Here is a 17,941-nt window from a genome sequence, read left to right on the forward strand (position 1 = left end):
GACTACAAATGTGGATAGACAGGGAGAAACACACGCAAGCCTAAGACGTGGTAAGATACGATATTCCTCACTATATGAAGTGACTGATAACAAGATCTGTATAATGGATTTCGAAGAAATTCGTCAGGTTTTTATTTTGCAGACAATAAATCTGGATTTATAGCGTGATGGGATGACAGCACAATGATGTGTGTGGCATCACTGGAAAGCTCTGCTCCTGCACTTTCATGTGATATGTGTGGCATTTCTGTGCGAGTCTGTATTCGCGAGTAATCCGTCCAAGAGTAATGTGTGTGGAGAGTTGTATGAAAGCTCTGTTATTCATCATTTTAGTGTAACTTTATCATTTTTTTTCGCTATGAAAACATTGGACTACCAACAAGTGCTTGGTCTTGTCGGAAAGCTACAATTTCGCTGTTTCAGGTGATATGTGTGGCTTCTCGCTATGACGCACAGTCGCGGAGAAAATCAATAGAGAAGAACAGGTGTGAATTTGGAGGCACAATGCGTCGTTCGGGCCCATAGGGTTAATCAAATTTTCAGAGATTTTTACGCAAAATTATACTTACCAGAAATAAATCCAACCCAAGATGATATCGAATCCTTTCTCAACAACTTTAATTTACCACAGCTTTCTCCCGACCAAATCACTACACTTGAATCACCTATATCAATACAAGAGTTATCCAATGCCCTCAAACTCATGCCCAACAACAAATCACCAGGACCCGATGGCTTCCCTGCTGAGTTCTACAAACACTGGCGTATTCTTGCCCCACTGTTCAACAGACTCATAACTGAAATAAAACAGAACTCAAAACTACCAAAAACCATGAATACAGCTACAATATCACGACAAAGATCCATCATTACCATCAAGCTACCATCCAATTTCTTCCATTAACGTTGACACTAAAATCATTGCTAAAGCACTCACCCACAGAATGGAAAAAGTTATCTTATCCATAACCCACCCAGATCAAACCGGTTTCATTAAAGGCAGACAATCATCCAATAACACACGTAGGCTCTTTAACATAATAGACTACTCACCCCAACAACAAGTACATACTATCATTGCCACATTAGATGCAGAAAAAGCATTTTACAGGGTTAATTGGTCATTTCTCATTTCCACAATGCAAAAATTTGGCTTTGGGGAATCATTTATCAACTGGATCCAAATTTTATACACCGCACCTTCAGCCACAGTAATCACCAATGGACTAACATCATCACCTTTCACACTGCACAGGGGGACAAGACAAGGATGCCCACTCTCCCCCCTCTTATTTACTATTTTCATTGAACCACTAGCCGCAGCTATTCGCCAGAACAATAACATCAAAGGAATCCAAACCCCAAATGCACACCATAAAATTAGTCTTTATGCCGATGATATTTTACTCTTTTTAGAAAACCCTCACTCATCCTTACCAGAAACAATAAAACTTATAGACTCATTTTTCAGAATCTCTAATTACTCCATAAACTGGCAAAAATCCTCTATCCTTCAATTGCACAGAAACAGCTGGGATGTGGCAGCTCAAAATCCACCTATTCCATTATGCACCAGTCACATTACATATCGGTATTAATATCTCCCCCAGGCTGTCAGAGCTGCTGAACCTCAACTACACCCCACTTCTCAAAACAATAACTGACAAACTTCTTTGCTGGATGAACTTCCCACTCTCCATATTAGGCCGAATTGCAACAATAAAAATGTCAGTACTTCCGAAAGTTAATTATCTCCTCTCTGTGATTCCATCTCAACCCTCACTGTCTTGGTTCAAATCACTTGATTCTATCATAACAAAATACTATTGGAAAAACAAACCACCAAGAATCAAACTCTTCAAAAACCAAAGGCACAGGGAGGACTTGCAGCACCAAATTTCTTTCATTAGTACCTCGCAAATCAATTACGATACATATACAAATGGATCCATCCTCATCAATCAGACAATACATGGCTGGATATGGAACAGATATTTTGCAAAAACATTACCATCTCAGACTTACCATTTCTTAATCATTCAATTAAACACCACCAATGTTTCAAAGTAATAACAATATCAGCAACTCTGACAGCCTGGTGGAAATTTCATATCATCACAAACTCCATTTTAGGCCCATCTAAGTTCACTCCGATCTGGAACAACCCTGACTTTCTCAACAACAAAAAAACACTTCACCTCCACTCAAGGGATCACTCACTTACAGCACATCATTCAGAATAACACACTAGTTCCATTCACTCACCTGGTCCAGGAGTTTGGCAGCAGGAGCAATCAATTTCTTGAATACTCACAACTCAAATAATCAATTCAAGCCACATTCAACATAAAAACCACAAGCCTGAATCTTCCACCATCATGTTCAGACTTAATTAATATTCAATCAACAATTCTCTCAAAAATATACAGAATTATCTCATATTCAGACAAAACACTCTCTATACTGACAATAAAATGGGAAATGACCTATCAATTGCTCCTGATACCATCCTTCTGGATTCAAATCTGCCAAAACATTTATCTTATGACAAAAACTGCAAATCTACAGTTAATACAATACGAGATTCTTCACAGGACACACTACACAGGACTGAAAATGTTTAAAATGGGATTCTCATCAGAAATTTGTACTAACTGCACTCAAAAGAAACCGGACACTTATATCCACGCCATCTGGTACTGCACACCTGTTCAGCAATTCTGGTATGAGGTCACAAAGTCAATGTCAATCTTTTTGGGCTGCCACATCCCCTTATCTCCCTCTCTCTGCTTACTTGGCGACACCTCAACAATGAATCTGTCTCTCTGCTTACTTGGCGACACCTCAACAATGAATCTGACAAGTCCCAACAATAAATTAATTCTCATAGCCCTAACTATCGCCAATCATATCCTCATGAACTGGAAATCCAAGAACAACATCAGTATATCACAGTGGAAAAATCTACTCATCGACCACATCTCCATGGAACACTCCACCCAACACTGAGTAATAGAACCCCTCTCCATCTGGTCTCCACTCATCAATTTCCTACAGACCTGACCTGTCACCTGTCTATATTTCACTAACTGTTTTTTTTTTTTATTTCTGTTCTGCCTGAGAACCAATCCCCTCCTCTCTCCCACACAAACACTCAACATTTTTTTTTTAATTATTATTTATGTCTGGTTTGATTTTTGTTTGAAAAAAGAAAAAAACATTATCATCATTATTATCGTTGTCACTGTGGTTGTAATTTTATATCATTTTATATCATTACTTGCTATGTTTTTTGCTTTTCAAAATACTGATAATATGATGGTCATTTATTGGTGTTAAATATGATAATATGATATATTACTCTTACTATTGTATTAATTATAATAATATTATATATTATTATTGTTATTATTATCATTTTGTTATCATTATTAATATTATTATTATTGTTATTATTACTATTATCATTATTATTACATATTGATACTGATGTTTATTTATCTATCTATTTTATTTATTTATTTTTTCTCTTGCTTAATGATGGTGGGGGGGGGGGGGGGGGGCTGGACTGGATGAGGCTGAGGTAAGGTGAACGGTGGCTCCATGTTGGGCCCTCTGCTGGCATGGCGGGGCCTATGGTGGGGGCGGACGTGGGGGTGGAGGGGCCCCTCCTCTCTCTCCCCCTCTCCCTCAATTTTTGTTACATCATTTAATTACAAAAACAAAAAAAAAACACTGAATGCCACTCCTCAGCATATAGACTCCCTCCCAAGGGTCTAGGAGTTGTGCAATACAGGGAGAGGCATAGAGGCTGGATCCGCAACGGGCCGGCATCCACCTAAAGGTCTGGATGTGGCTCAAGGCAGGATTGCCCCTAAAATGAAAAGTAATTCAAACTAAACGAGGAGAAAAAGAAATAAAAAAGGAACATTGGTAAGGAAAAAAAAGGGGAAAATAAGAAAAAAAAGAAAGAGGGACAGGGAGGATGGGAGGACGGGGGCTGCCTTCACTCCCACTTCGCCTGTCTCCTGCTGGGGCCTCTCACTTGCCTCTCCGATACCCCGGTCTGACCTTGCCTCCTCTCTTTGCCATATTTTTATTTATTTATTTATTTTTTTTTTTTGGGTTGTTTGTTTGTTTCTTCTTCTTCCTCTTATTATTATTATTATTATTATTATGACTATTATTGGGTGTGAATGCTGCAAGCATTCAAAACCTATGTTCTTCTACTACCAAAATTCTTTATTTTTCTTATTGGGTGTGAATGCTGCAAGCATTCACAACCTATGTTCTTCTATTACCAAAATTCATTATTTTTCTTATTATTCTTCCACCACGTTTTTTGACATCAATTATCTTCAACATACTTCAAACCGATTCAAACCATTCAAACTTCTTCTGATTCAGCTTCATTAGGACATTATCGGAAAAGTTCAGATTTTTCCATAACGTTCATACTTTCCCGGGAATTCAGTGTTAATATCGATTTCTATTAAAGCCAATGGAGCGAAAACGGTTGGACCGCTACTAGTTTCGCAAACTTCAACCGATTCAAACCATTCCAACATGAAAACGTTCAGCTGAATTAGGACAATACCAGAACGACTCTTCTTGTTCCTAACATTTATACTTTCCGAGATATTTCCGATTTTTCCCAAATCCTTTTCCTATTGGGAATGCATTACAGAATCCTCAAAAATCTAAAAATTTCACCTTTTTTCAAACTGTGACGACTGACTTTTTACATATGATTCAACTTTTCAATCCCATTCAAACTTTCAAAAATATTCAGCGTTTTCTTCTGAAACTTTGTTATAATGGAAGTCAATGAGAAAAGCCTTCAAACTCACTCATCTTCACCCACACATCACAAATCCATACATTGACGTAGAAACTCCATTCCAACTCTCAAACGTTCACACTGCCGTCGACTTTCAGAAACTAATTCAAATTTTCAATATCTCTTTTAGTTTTTTTACAAAGTCAGTTTAAAATACATGAAGTTTTCAGCCCTTCTCAGACTTTATAATGGGTGTGTATTGCGTGAGCTAGAGTGGGTGATGTCATCACTAGAGTGGAGAGCAGCTGTAAACTCATCAAGAAATTTTCTCCTCAACTCGCTCATACAGCTACAATTTTCACCGAACATTCACAATTTAAAGCAAACAAGGTAGGAAAATTTGTCCTGGTCACAGAGATGTTGACATGGAATCTGTCACACATACACATTTTTGCTGAGTGGCTCCAAAGTGAAGGGAGCGCTGATTTTTTTCTCATTCACTCCCATGTAATCTGAGAGGAGAAATAGCTGAGGTGCAACACATTTGTTCTCTCATGAGCTCTCTGTGTGCCCCTCTGGTGCAGGCAAGTCAGGAATCGCCATGACAACGGCTGAACACACAGACATGCACACACAGTCCTCTGTACTCAAACTTGAATTTTCTCTTCAACTCACTCATACGGCCAGAATTTTCACTGTACATACACAATTTATACCACAAAACGTAGGAAAATTTGTCCTGGTCACAGAAATGTTGACATGGAATCTGTCACATGTACACATTTTTGCTGAGCGGCTCCAAGGCAAAGGGAGCGCCGATTTTTTTCTCATTCACTCCCATGTAAACTGAGAGGAGAAATTTCTGGAAACAGCTGAAGTGCAACACATTTGAAACTCGCTCCTGTGACCACATTTTTGACTCTAGAAATATAAAACATGACACGTGAGTTCACAACACGTTTATCTCTCTCACCATCACTTTATTTTCTTGTTTGGACCAACGGTTTGGGAATGGGAAGAACTTGTTCGAGGAGTTCAAACCCATTATAAACAGCTTTTGCTGATCTGCTCTCTCATGAGCTCTCTGTGTGCCCCTCAGGTGCAGGGAAGTCAGGAATCGCCATGACAACGGCTGCACACACAGACACGCACACACAGTCCTCTGTGTGCGTGTCTCACAATCTTTAAAGGACAGATTACAGCAGCAGAATCTTCATTTGAAACAGCAAATACACATTATTAACTCCTAAAGTGCCAAAATGTGCTCTCTAGCACCACCTAGGTGCACTAAAATAGCCACTGCGGCCCATAGGAATGTCGTAGACAGATCAAACCAAAACTGGTGTGTTCGACCTACGCGCTGACACCCATGTCCTAAATCCAACAGGTAGTGAGCTATTTGCCCTTTCAAAGTAAGATTTCACCTCAAACGTGCCCTTCCTCCACACCGTTTATTGTATCGGCTTCAAAGACGCACACATGCCAGCTCAACTGCTGCTAAACAGATCTTCTGTATAACTTTATCTCTCTCACCATTACTTTATTTTGATGATTGGACCAACGGTTTGGGAATGGGAAGAACTAGGAGTTAAATCTCCACTAAAAGAAGTCTCTTCTCTGTGTTCTGTCTGTCTCTCTCTGCTCTTCTGTCAGGTGCACCTACTTATTTACCATGGCAACCGCTGTCACACACAAACTCACAGAAACATGATGTGTGTGCGTGTCTACATCTTACATGCAGACATGACAGGGGCACCATCTCCATTTTAACCCTTTAGGTGCCAGAGTTTATTGAGGAAAATATTCCATTTTCATTTCAACATTTCAAAAGACTGTCGCTTTGTCGCTCGCCATATTAGATTTCTTGAATCTCAGTAAAACAGCATTTTGAACATATTTACACAGTAGATTTCTTTTGTTTTGTGCTGTTTTTGTCGTCTCGTCCTCAAAATAAAGGAAGAGGGATCTGATGGGAGTAAATTAATTCATCTAATTTGCATATTGTGGCGTCACTAGGTGGCGACCATATTGTATTTCATAAATCTCAGTAAAACATTCAAAGATTCAAATCATTCAAACTTTATTTTATTAAAGGCAGCTATTCAGTGTGGCGTCAGCTTTTCAACAAACTTTCAAACATTCAGATCAATACTTTATTGTATTCAAGGCAGCATTGCAGCGTGGCTTCAGCTTGCAGCATTCACACCCGCAATTTCTTCAGAAATTGCTTCTCTAGTTATGTATTATTATTATTATTATTATTATCATTATTATTATTATTATTATTATTATTTTTATACTGTATTCTAGTTCGTCATTATTGTTATTATTATTATTATTACAGTTCTATTTCATGTTTTACTATATCAGATTGTGTTTTGTTATTGTGTTATTATACTATATTATATTTATATATCATATCATTAGATTGTCATATTATCTTATACAGTGTTATAGCACACTCTGATTAAGTTTCATTTCTTGTACTGTATTGTTCTATATAATGATATACATTTTATGACTACGTTATAACATTAATATCGCACCCACTTTCTCTCATCCAAACACCCCCACGCACACACACTCTCACTCAAACACACACACTCACTCTCACACACACACACACACACACACACACACACACACTTACTCCTATATACTCCCTTCTCAAACTCAAAACTGATGTAAGCTGCTATCTGCTTTGTTCTGTTGGTTTTTATTTCTGTTTTTGATTGTTTTGATTTAGTTATTTTCTTGTCTGCTTGCTTTGTTTTGCACTTTATTTGTCCTGTATCACCTTGTTTGTTGTCTTGTAATTTCACTCATGAAAAAAAAAAATAAAATAATAATAATAATGTCCTCTGCTTATCCGGGTCCGGGTCGTGGGGACAGCAGCCTCAGCAAAGAAGCCCAGACAGACCTCTCCCCAGCCACTTCTGTCAGCTCTTCTGAGGGAACCCCGTTCCCAGGCCAGCCGGGCGATGTAATCCCTCCAGCGTGTCCTGGGGCAGTCCCGAGGTCTCCTCCCAGTTGGACATGCCCAAAACACCTCCCAAGGGAGGCGTTCGGAAGGCATCCTTACCAGATGCCTGAACCACCTCAACTGGCTCCTCTCGATGTGGAGGAGCAGCGGCTCTACTCCGAGTCCCTCCCAGATGTCCGAGCTCCTCACCCTATCTCCAAGGCTGAGCCCAGCCACCCTGAGGAGGAAACTCATTTTGGCCGCTTGTACTCGCGATCTTGTTCTTTCGGTCACTACCCAGAGCTCGTGACCATAGGTGAGGGTTGGAATGTAGATGCTTTGCTTTCTGGCTAAGCTCCCTTTTCACTACAACAGACCAGTTAAGCGCCTGCATCATTGCTGATGCTGCCCCAATCGCCTGTCAGTCTCCCGCTCCATCCTACCCTCACTCGTGAACAAGATCCCGAGATACTCCTCCACCTGAGGCAGGACCTCCCCCCCGACCTGGAGTTGGCAATCCACCCTTTTCTGACTGAGGACCATGGCCTCAGACTTGGAGGTGCTGATTCTCATCCCAGCCACTTCACACTCGGCTGCAAACCGTCCCAGCAAGAGCTGGAGGTCACTGTTCGATGGAACTAGGAGGACCACGTCATCCGCAAAAAGCAGGGATGAGGTCCTCCCGTCACCGAACCTGACACTCTCCACCACTCGGCCTCGCCTAGAAATTCTGTCCATGAAAGTTATTAACAGAACCGGTGACAAAGGGCAGCCCTGGCGGAGTCCAACTGTCTCCGGGAACAGGTCCCTGTTCCTTCGGTACAGGGACTGGATGGCCCTAAGCAAGGGGCCACCAACCCCATACTCCCGGAGCACCCCCCACAGGATTCCCCTGGGGACGCGGTCGTAAGCCTTCTCCAAATCCACAAAAACACATGTGAACTGGTTGGGCGAACTCCCACGCCCTCTCCAGCACCCTGGCGAGGGTAAAGAGCTGGTCCACGGTTCCGCGTCCGGGACGAAAACCACATTGCTCCTCCTCAATCTGAGGTTCAACTATCGACTAGACCCTCTTCTCCAGCACCCTGGAGTAGACCTTACCGGGTAGGCTGAGGAGTGTGATCCCCCTGTAGTTGGAACACACCCTCTGGTCCCCTTTCTTGAAGATGGGGACCACCACCCCAGTCTGCCACTCCAGAGGCACTGCCCCCGATGTCAACGCAATGTTGCAGAGGTGTGTCAGCCAGGACAGCCCTACAATATCCAGAGCCTTGAGATATCCAAGGCGAATCTCATCCACCACTGGGGCTCCACCGCCGCGAAGTTGCTTCACTGCCTAGGTGACTTCTGCCCCAGAAATTGGACGACCCGCCCCCGAGACCCCCAGCTCTGTTTCCTCACTAGAATACGTGTTGGTGGGATTGAGGAGCTCCTCAAAGTATTCCTTCCACCGCCCGACAATGTCCCCAGTTGATGTCAGCAGCTCCCCGTCCGCACTGTAAACAATGTGGGCAAGTTGCTGCCTTCCCCCCCGAGGCGCCGGACGGTTTGCCAGAACCTCTTTGGAGCCGATCGATAGTCTTTCTCCATGGCCTCACCGAACTTCTCCCACGGCCGAGTTTTTGCCTCCATGACTGCCACTGCTGCGCTCCGCTTGGCCCGCCGGTACCCGTCAGCTGCTTCCGGAGACCCACAGACCAACCATGCCCTGTAGGCCTCCTTCTTCAGCCTGACGGTTACCGCTGCAACTGGCCCCAGTGGCCTTGCGGCCACAGCTCGCCACAGCCGCCTCGACAATGGCAGAGCGGAACAAGGCCCATTTGGCCTCGATGTCCCCCTCTGCCTTCGGGCAGCGGTCGAAGCTCTCCCGGAGGTGGGAGTTGAAGATCATCTTGACAGGTTCTTCCGTCAGGCATTCCCAGCAGACACTCACTGCTCGTTTGGGCCTGCCAGGTCTGCGCAGCATCCTCCCCTGCCATCTGATCCAACTCACCACCAGGTGGTGATCAGTTGACAGCTCTGCTCCTCTCTTCACCCGAGTGTCCAGAACATACGGCCGCAGGTCAAATGATTACAAAGTCAATCAGTGACCTGCGACCTAGGCTGTCCTGGTGCCACGTCCACCGATGGACATCCTTATGTTCGAACATGGTGTTAGTTATGGCCAAACTGCGACACGCACAGAAGTCCAATAACTGAACACCACTCGGGTTCAGATCAGGCAGGCCGTTCCTCCCAATCACGCCCCTCCAGGTACTGCTGTCATTGCCCACGTGAGCGTTGAAGTCTCCCAGCAGAACAATGGAGTCCCCGGTCGGGGCACTGTCCAGCACCCAGGGACTCCAAAAAGGGCGGGTACCCTGAACTGCTGTTTGGCGCATAAGCGCAGACAACAGTCAGGACCCGTTCCCCGACCCGAAGGCGCAGGGAAGCAACCCTTTCGTCTACTGGGGTGAACCCCAACATACAGGCAGAGAGTCTGGGGGTTATCAGAAAGCCCACCCCGGCCCTCCGCCTCTCACCCGGAGCAACTCCAGCAAAGGAGAGAGTCCAACCCCTCTCAAGGACTTGGGTTCCAAAGCCGGAACTATGTGTCGAGGTGAGGCCAACTATGTCTAGCCGGTAGCACTCAACCTCTTCCACAAGCTCCGGCTCCTTCCCCGCCAGAGAGGTGACATTCCATGTCCCAAGAGCCAACTTCCGTAGCCGAGGATCGGACTGCCAAGGCCCCCGCCTTGGTCTGCTGCCCGATCCACAGAGCACCAATCCTGTATGTAGCCGGTTTGGGCTGCATGGGCTATACCCCATGGGCGAAGGCCCGTCCACCAGGTGCTCGCCCACGGGCCCCAACCCCAGGCCTGGCTCCAGGGCGGGTATACGCGCTCTTGCTGTTGTCCATCATGAAGGGTCTTTTGAACCATTCTTCGTCTGACCCTTCACCCAGAACCAATCTGCCATGGGAAATGCCCCCGACAGCATAGCTCCTAGGGTCATTAGAGCACTCAAAGTCCTCCACCACAATAAGGTGATGGTAATGTTTATATCATTACATGATATTATTATTACTAAAATGAACTTAAAATAATACTTGCTTAAGGAAGGAAATTAAAGCTTTTTTCTTTTTTTTTATGGGTAGCAGTCATGTGCAACATACACAATGTGGAGGTAATGAAGTACAACATCCAAAACCTGCAGTATTATTAATCCCCAAGGGGGAAATTAAATCTTTTCACTCTATTGTCATATACATACACATGCCCGAAATACACACACAGGCACAAACGGGACCATTTTTACATGCATTAAATGGAGAGATGTCAGAGTGAGGGGGCTGCCCATGGACAGGCGTCCCGAGCAGTTGGCAGGTTCGGTGCCTTGCTCAAAGGCACCTGGGCAGTGCCCAGGAGGTGAACTGGCACCTCTCCAGTCCTCGCTACATAAGGAGTTGGTAAGCCCCTATAGGGTGGGTGGATAGGTCCAACAAATTCCCAACTTTCACCTGGTAGCCTGCTGTTAATTTCCCATGTGAATGTTGAGCCACACAGTGATTTTTTTTTTTTCTGAACCTGACCACCTGCTTTTGTTGCACAAGGGATAAACCTCAAAATAAGGTGTTTTACCTACATTGTAAGTGTGTTTTGAAAAAGACTATGCATGTAACAAACAGAAACGGTACATTTCCCTTGAAAACAGAAGTGTATAAGTTTAAGTAAAGACACAATGCATGTAGCAGGCATAAAGAGACATGGCATCTTGAGCGTCATTAACAGATGCAGTGCATCCTTTGTAGACATGAAAGTCCACTGACAAAGCAGTGATATTTGATGAGTTGGGATAAGAATGCGTTGGTTTTACTGTACAGCAAAAAATGTCAAGCTACATTCCACTGAGTGATGTAATGGTGTGTCTCACACATATATTGTTTGATGTGAAATATTTTCTGAGCTTCTAACTCACACTGTAACTTCCTACTCAGAGCCCATGGGCCAGACGCCATGATCCTAGTGGATGGACAGCCTTTGCAGACCAATGGTGAGCTGGGTCTCTCCCAGATGCTTCACATAGCAAGTCAGATCGCAGCTGGGATGATCTACTTGGCATCTCAACACTTTGTGCACCGTGATCTGGCAACCAGGAACTGCCTGGTGGGGAATGGCCTTCTGGTGAAAATAGGAGACTTTGGCATGTCCAGGGACATTTACAGCACTGATTATTACAGGGTAAGAACAAGTCTTTTTGTTTCATGCATAACACACCTTTTTGTGACCCCCCTTTGTTAGATACCGAACCCCAAATTGCTCCTGATGGCTTTGCCATTGGTGTATGATATTCAAGCCTCAACCTCGGGGGCTGAAACATGAAGCCAACATGGAAGTGCTAAAAACTGCTGTTCCTTGAAATGCCACTTGCAGCTGGCTCCAAAAGCGAATCAGTCCCAGCAGACACCTATTTTAAAATGCCCAACTTTACAGCAGAAATAAACATGTTTACAGCCTGGTGCAAAAATTAGTTTTGGTCTCAATAGCTAATTCACTCTTTCGTGACTACTGTAAACTGCATTGGTTAGGGCTGGGGTAAGAATGTCAGGGTAAGCCAATCAGAGGAAGAGTAAGGCAGAGTAAATAGGGCAATTGCTTCGCTACACTAAGATTTGCAAATTTGTCATCTATACAAGGGGTGATTTTTTAATTTATTTATTATTTTCTTAAATCATATGTTTGCATTTAATTACAGCATAAACTTATGCATATTTGAGGGCAGAGCAGCTTGAATGACAGGATGTCCGTGAGGCATCACCACAGTCTGTAAGTCAGACCCCCCCTCCCTTATCCAAATATGGTCACATCTTGCTCAAAAGATCCAAGATGGTGACGGCTGAAATGCAGAACTTGAGAGCACACAAACCAATGGGTGACTTCATGGTATTTGCATCCATTATTTTGTACAGTCCATGGTGAGTGGATGTGAACGTTTAATAGCAAGTGACACCTTGTATGGTAGCCTCAGCCACTAGTGTGTGAATGTGTGTGTAGATGGCTGAATGTTTGATGTAAAAGTGCTTTAAGTGCTCGGAAGACTAGAAAGGCGCTATACAAGTGCAAGTCAATTTATCATGCTCCCAGAAGATTGAGGATCACTTCACCTCCATGGACCCAGCACGTACATGGCATGGCATTCATCAGATAACCAACTTCAGAGGCAGCAGTGACTCACCAACAGAATGCGGCCCCATGCTGGCTGATGAATTGAACCACTTCTTTGCCCATTTTGAGAGAAGACCGGACAATGAAGCTTCACCCCGGCTGGACTCTGCTGAAAGCTCACTTATCCTCCAGACACAAGAGCTTAACCGGGTCCTGAGAGCTGTGAATGCCAAGAATTCAGCTGGACCAGATGGAATCCCAAGAGGAGCTCTCTGGGACTATGCACATGAGTTTTTTACTGACATCTTTAACCTCTCACTGGCACACACTACCGTACCAGCATGCTTGAAAACTACCACCATCATCCCAGTGCCCAAGCAGTCCATTATCACCTACCTGAATGATTATAGATTCTATAGATATATAGAAACGGCTCTTAGAGCTAGCTCTTTGAAGTGAACATTGGGAGCCGGCTCCTGATTGGGATCCCCTTTGTTTTGTTTTTTTTGTTTTTTTTTCTGTTTAACTCGCACATGATTGGTCAATATGTGTGATGTCGTCTGTGTGTCTGTGGTGAGCAGAAGGGGGAGGGGCGGGGTATATAGACAGACACACCCAACACAGTGAGCACATGAACAGGAGGGAGGGAGACAGAAGCCCCTTTGACACTGCCAGATTTTCCGCGAATGTTGGGTTGTTTTGCCGGCAAGCTGCGAGCGTTTATACACACAGAGGCGGAATGGTGAGTTGATCCGAGGCACCCAATTTTCCGCCTCATAGGGTAGTCATATTGGCGGAACCTTTTTAGTTTAAACAGACCGAGGCGGCCTTCCACAACGGGACGGGCTGTTGAAGACCTGTGGGAGGAGCTGGCAGTGCGAGCCACTGGCGGTGGATAAACAGGAAACAGCTGATAGCAGGAATTAGCGAGCAGCTAGTAGCAAGAGGGAAACACAAACCTGACAGACACCGTAAAGATGAGCAACTGGGGAGACAAGGAATTGCTCGCCCTCCTTGTCCTCGCAAACGAAGAGGCCATTAACCGTTAGATGACGGGGACGGTAAAAAAACAGGCCGATTTACGAGAGAATTGCCACCTGACGAGCCGCGGCTTCCCTCCCACGTCACTGTTTACGTCACACGCTTTCTGCATGGACCCCTATTATCCAGCACCTGACCTAAAGCAGGATTGGATGTGTGCACAACTACTCTGTCTTCTGTTACGTCACACGCTGAGCCACACATTTTGTTACTTGCTCCAAAAAGGTGCATTCTGTATAAACAAAAGTAGTTAAGTGGCAATTTGCCGCACTCCCCGATTTTGTTTTTATACTGCCAATGCTGAAAAAAGACTGATAGGGCTTTCCTGCAAATTTGCACAATTCCTATCTAAAAAGGGCTAGGGTGAGAAAGAGAGCAGGCGCTACAGAGAGAGACAACATGCTGGAAAGGTAAAAAGTTAAGAAAATGAATACAGCAGGAAAAGTAGTAAAATTTGGAATCATTTCAATTATAGTGACAATACAAGGGCAGAGTGTAGAGTCTGCAAGCAAACCTGCCATTAATGAAGGTGCCAGTGTGTCTACTGCAATTGCTGCTGCAGTTTTGGTTATATTCTGTTGTGTGATTTTGTAAGCTTCTCTATGTTGTTTCACTGTAAATAGTTACACATTTAAAATAGTTAAGTGTTTAATAGTAAAAAGCTAAAAGTTTAAAATAGTTACTTTTTTTGTACTTTATAATTACTAATTTAATTTTTTAGCACTCTGTAAAGTATATAAAGCCATATGAATATTTGATATAATGTATGTTTTCTTACATTAGTAATTCATTTTACACATAATTTTACATTATTGCTGGTAATAAATTAATTTAAGCAACAAAAATCTGAGGAGCCACTTGGCAACCAAAAGAGCCAGCTCTTTTTAGTGAGCCGAGTCCCAAGGCTCTCTAAAAAGACCCGGAATTCCCATCACTATAGACCAGTGGCACTCACACCCATTATATCCAAGTGCTTTGAAAGACTCGTCCTGGGACACATCAAGTGCGCGCTCTCCCCCACCTTAGACCCACATCAATATGCATACAGATCAAAGAGACAAAGACAACTTTAAATTCTGGGGCCAGCGTGCATGTCAGCATGCATGTCAGTGAGGACCTCAATCTGTCAACTCCGCTGCTCTGGTCAAGAAGGCCCAATAGAGACTTTACTTTCTCAGAACCCTGAAGAAGGCCCACCTCTCTACCAGACTGCTGAAGTTTTTCTACCATTGCAGGTTAGAAAGCATACTGACATACTGCATGACGGTCTGGTATGGAAACTGCTTGGCAGCTGACAGAGCGGCACTGCAGGGGTTAATAAAAACTGCATAAAAGATCATTGGTCTCCCACTGCCCCCCCTTGAGGACACCTACGGGTCTCGCTGCCATAGCAGAGCTCACAACATAAGCAAGGACTGCACCCACCCCTTTCACGGACTGTTCGCAACAATGCCATCTGTAGGACGTTACAGAGCCTTAAAGACTTGTACTTCCAGATTCAGAAATAGCTTGTACCCAGCAGCGATCTATGAACTGAGCTTCCACCCCCTTCTACAGCCACTTCAACAATGACATTATTTCAGTAACAAGCACACTGCACGTTGCTCAGTTTTATGTACTTATGTTATTGCAATAACAAGCACACTGCACTTTGCTCTGTTTTATGTACATTTAATAAAGTACAGGCTACTTATCCATTGTTTTTTTTTTTTTTTAATTATAGGTTACTTATCCACTTTTTTTAATGTGTATGTGTGTGTGTGCGTGCGTGCATGTGTGCATTCAAGAATACAGTTCTCCTTCAGGAGAGACAACACATTTCGTTGTATGCTATATGCAATGACAATAAAGGCATTCTAAATTCTTATCACCCATTCATTATGAATACTTTGCTTTATGGAGGTAGATTTGTGTCTTTATTTTTCAATTAAAAAAAAAGTTGCTTCAATCAAAAAATATATTTTCAATCAAAAAAAACTTCACTTCAATCAAAAGAAAACATTTTTAAACAAAGAAAAATAGTGTTCGAATGCAAAAAAATATTTGAGGCCCAAAAAATTGCATTTGAACACTTTTTTTCTTTGCTTGAAATGTTTTTTTTTTTTATTGAAGTGAGTTATTATTTGATTGAAAATACTTGTTTGATTGAAGTAATCTTTTTTGTATTTGGGTCATATTATGGGTAGGACATTTGTGTCTTTATTATTCAATCCCAAAAAATACCACTTCAATCAAAAGAAATATTTCCAACCAAAAAAACATTCACTTCAATCAAAAAACATATTTTCAACAAAAGAAAAAAAGTGTTTCCCCATTGGTCAGACATGTTTGAGTGACAAGTGTCTACACCAATGACGTTTGAAATAGGAATCTCTTTCTGGAACAAGCAAGTCTCCATTTGCAAGGTACAGCACTGGCACACCTGAGCAGATGGGCTTTTCAGTGATTTCCCAACTGTCACCGCACCAAACCTCCATCTGAAAGCAGGTAAAACAGGTCCCACTTTTAACTAATATCACAGAAAGCAAGCAGGGCTTGAGAAAAAAGCTCCGTGTTTCAAAGTGTGAGACGAGCCTTCTCTGGGGGAAGACAGAGGACTTCAGGAGAGGCGTAGCGCGAGGAAAAAATAAACCAGAAAATGCAACTGTTTGCATCTAACTAGTTAACTTCAGATATGTGTTATGACTGTTGTCGTAATTTCTGTAAGTTTGTGTTTTCCTGCATGTGTTCTCTCTGCGTGGTTTGTTTTTGTGTATATAAATAGGTGTGTGCCACAGCCCGGCAATGATTGGCGGATTGATTAGGTCCTCGTTTGTGATTGGCTGCAGCCGAGGGTGTTCGGCTTTAAAAGGGCCAAGATGGCGGTCGCCGGCGAGCTAGCAGGCATACCTCACCTTCCTCCTCTCCCAGCCAGCCACACATTGTTGTGTTATTGTAGTGAATCATTATTGTATGTTATCATGAATCTGATAAACTGTTCAATGCTGTTAAAACACATTCAGACTATTAAAGAAACTCACTTTCAAGCTACATTCTGCAGCTGCACCACGATCCTGCTCACTCACAAATATTAATAATCTCCAATATTAGACTATATGAGTTATGTTCCATCAGTGCAACCAATCACATCGATAGAGATCATTATTCATTGATCCTACGTGTCTAAAGCTTCACACTGTTTTTTATAATTTCAACTGAGATTACACATTATTTGCAATAAACATTACAGTGCAGGCGCTGCTCTGACAGACTGACAGCTGTCTGATCCATGTGCACAGAGGCACAGACTTGTATATAAAAAAAAAATAAAAAAAACTTCCACTTGCAATAAAAACTAGATGGTTCTTTTTACTCCACCATAGCAGGTAGTGTGAATCTCTAAACTGTCTGCACAGTTATTATTATTATTATCAAGTGTCTCCATGGCCTACTTTACACTACATGGTTCAAGTGACCCAATTCCGATTTATTCCTCTCAAGTGGCACAGATCGGATCTGTAACATGAACGTGTAAACAGGAAAAAAAACCGCATGATATCGGATATTGTCAGATCAGATTCAGGCCTCCTTCATATGTGGAAATATATCAGATATGAATCAGATATCTGCCAATAGGTCTGTAATCTAAACAGACAGATCGGATATTTCCTGGCAATCCACTATGGGGTGCCATTTGTAAAGTGTCTCACGCTGAAAATAACGTCAACATTTTGCCACATTTAGCTTCAAACAATGTTTAAAAAAGTATTGTGAATTTTTTAACGTCACCTTTTACCACATTTACAGCAATATTTGTTAACTTAGAAATATATTAAATGTTAAATCTAAATATTAAATCTAAATCTAAATCTAAATATAAATGTTAAATCTAAATTTAAATATAAATGTTAAATCTAAATATTAAATCTAAATCTAAATGTTAAATCTAAATGCTAAATATAAATATAAATATAAATGTTAAATCTAAATATTAAATCTAAATCTAAATGTTAAATATAAATGCTAAATATAAAT

At 42.6% G+C, this 17,941-nt stretch overlaps 1 protein-coding gene and 1 long non-coding RNA gene across 2 annotated transcripts in view; both read right to left on the reverse strand.

Annotated features, from left to right (window-relative positions):
• The window catches only part of LOC126406467 (uncharacterized), a 45,801-nt gene extending 32,655 nt beyond the window's left edge, over positions 1–13,146 (reverse strand). Inside the window, exon 1 of the long non-coding RNA XR_007571694.1 lies at positions 12,957–13,146. This is a non-coding gene — a long non-coding RNA (uncharacterized LOC126406467). The remainder of the gene's footprint in view (positions 1–12,956) is intronic.
• The window catches only part of LOC126406450 (acyl-coenzyme A thioesterase 8-like), a 209,431-nt gene that overhangs the window by 124,462 nt on the left and 67,028 nt on the right, over positions 1–17,941 (reverse strand). The window lies entirely within an intron of this gene.

The sequence above is a fragment of the Epinephelus moara genome, chromosome 19 (genome assembly GCF_006386435.1).
Source record: "Epinephelus moara isolate mb chromosome 19, YSFRI_EMoa_1.0, whole genome shotgun sequence".
Taxonomy (NCBI): domain Eukaryota; kingdom Metazoa; phylum Chordata; class Actinopteri; order Perciformes; family Serranidae; genus Epinephelus; species Epinephelus moara.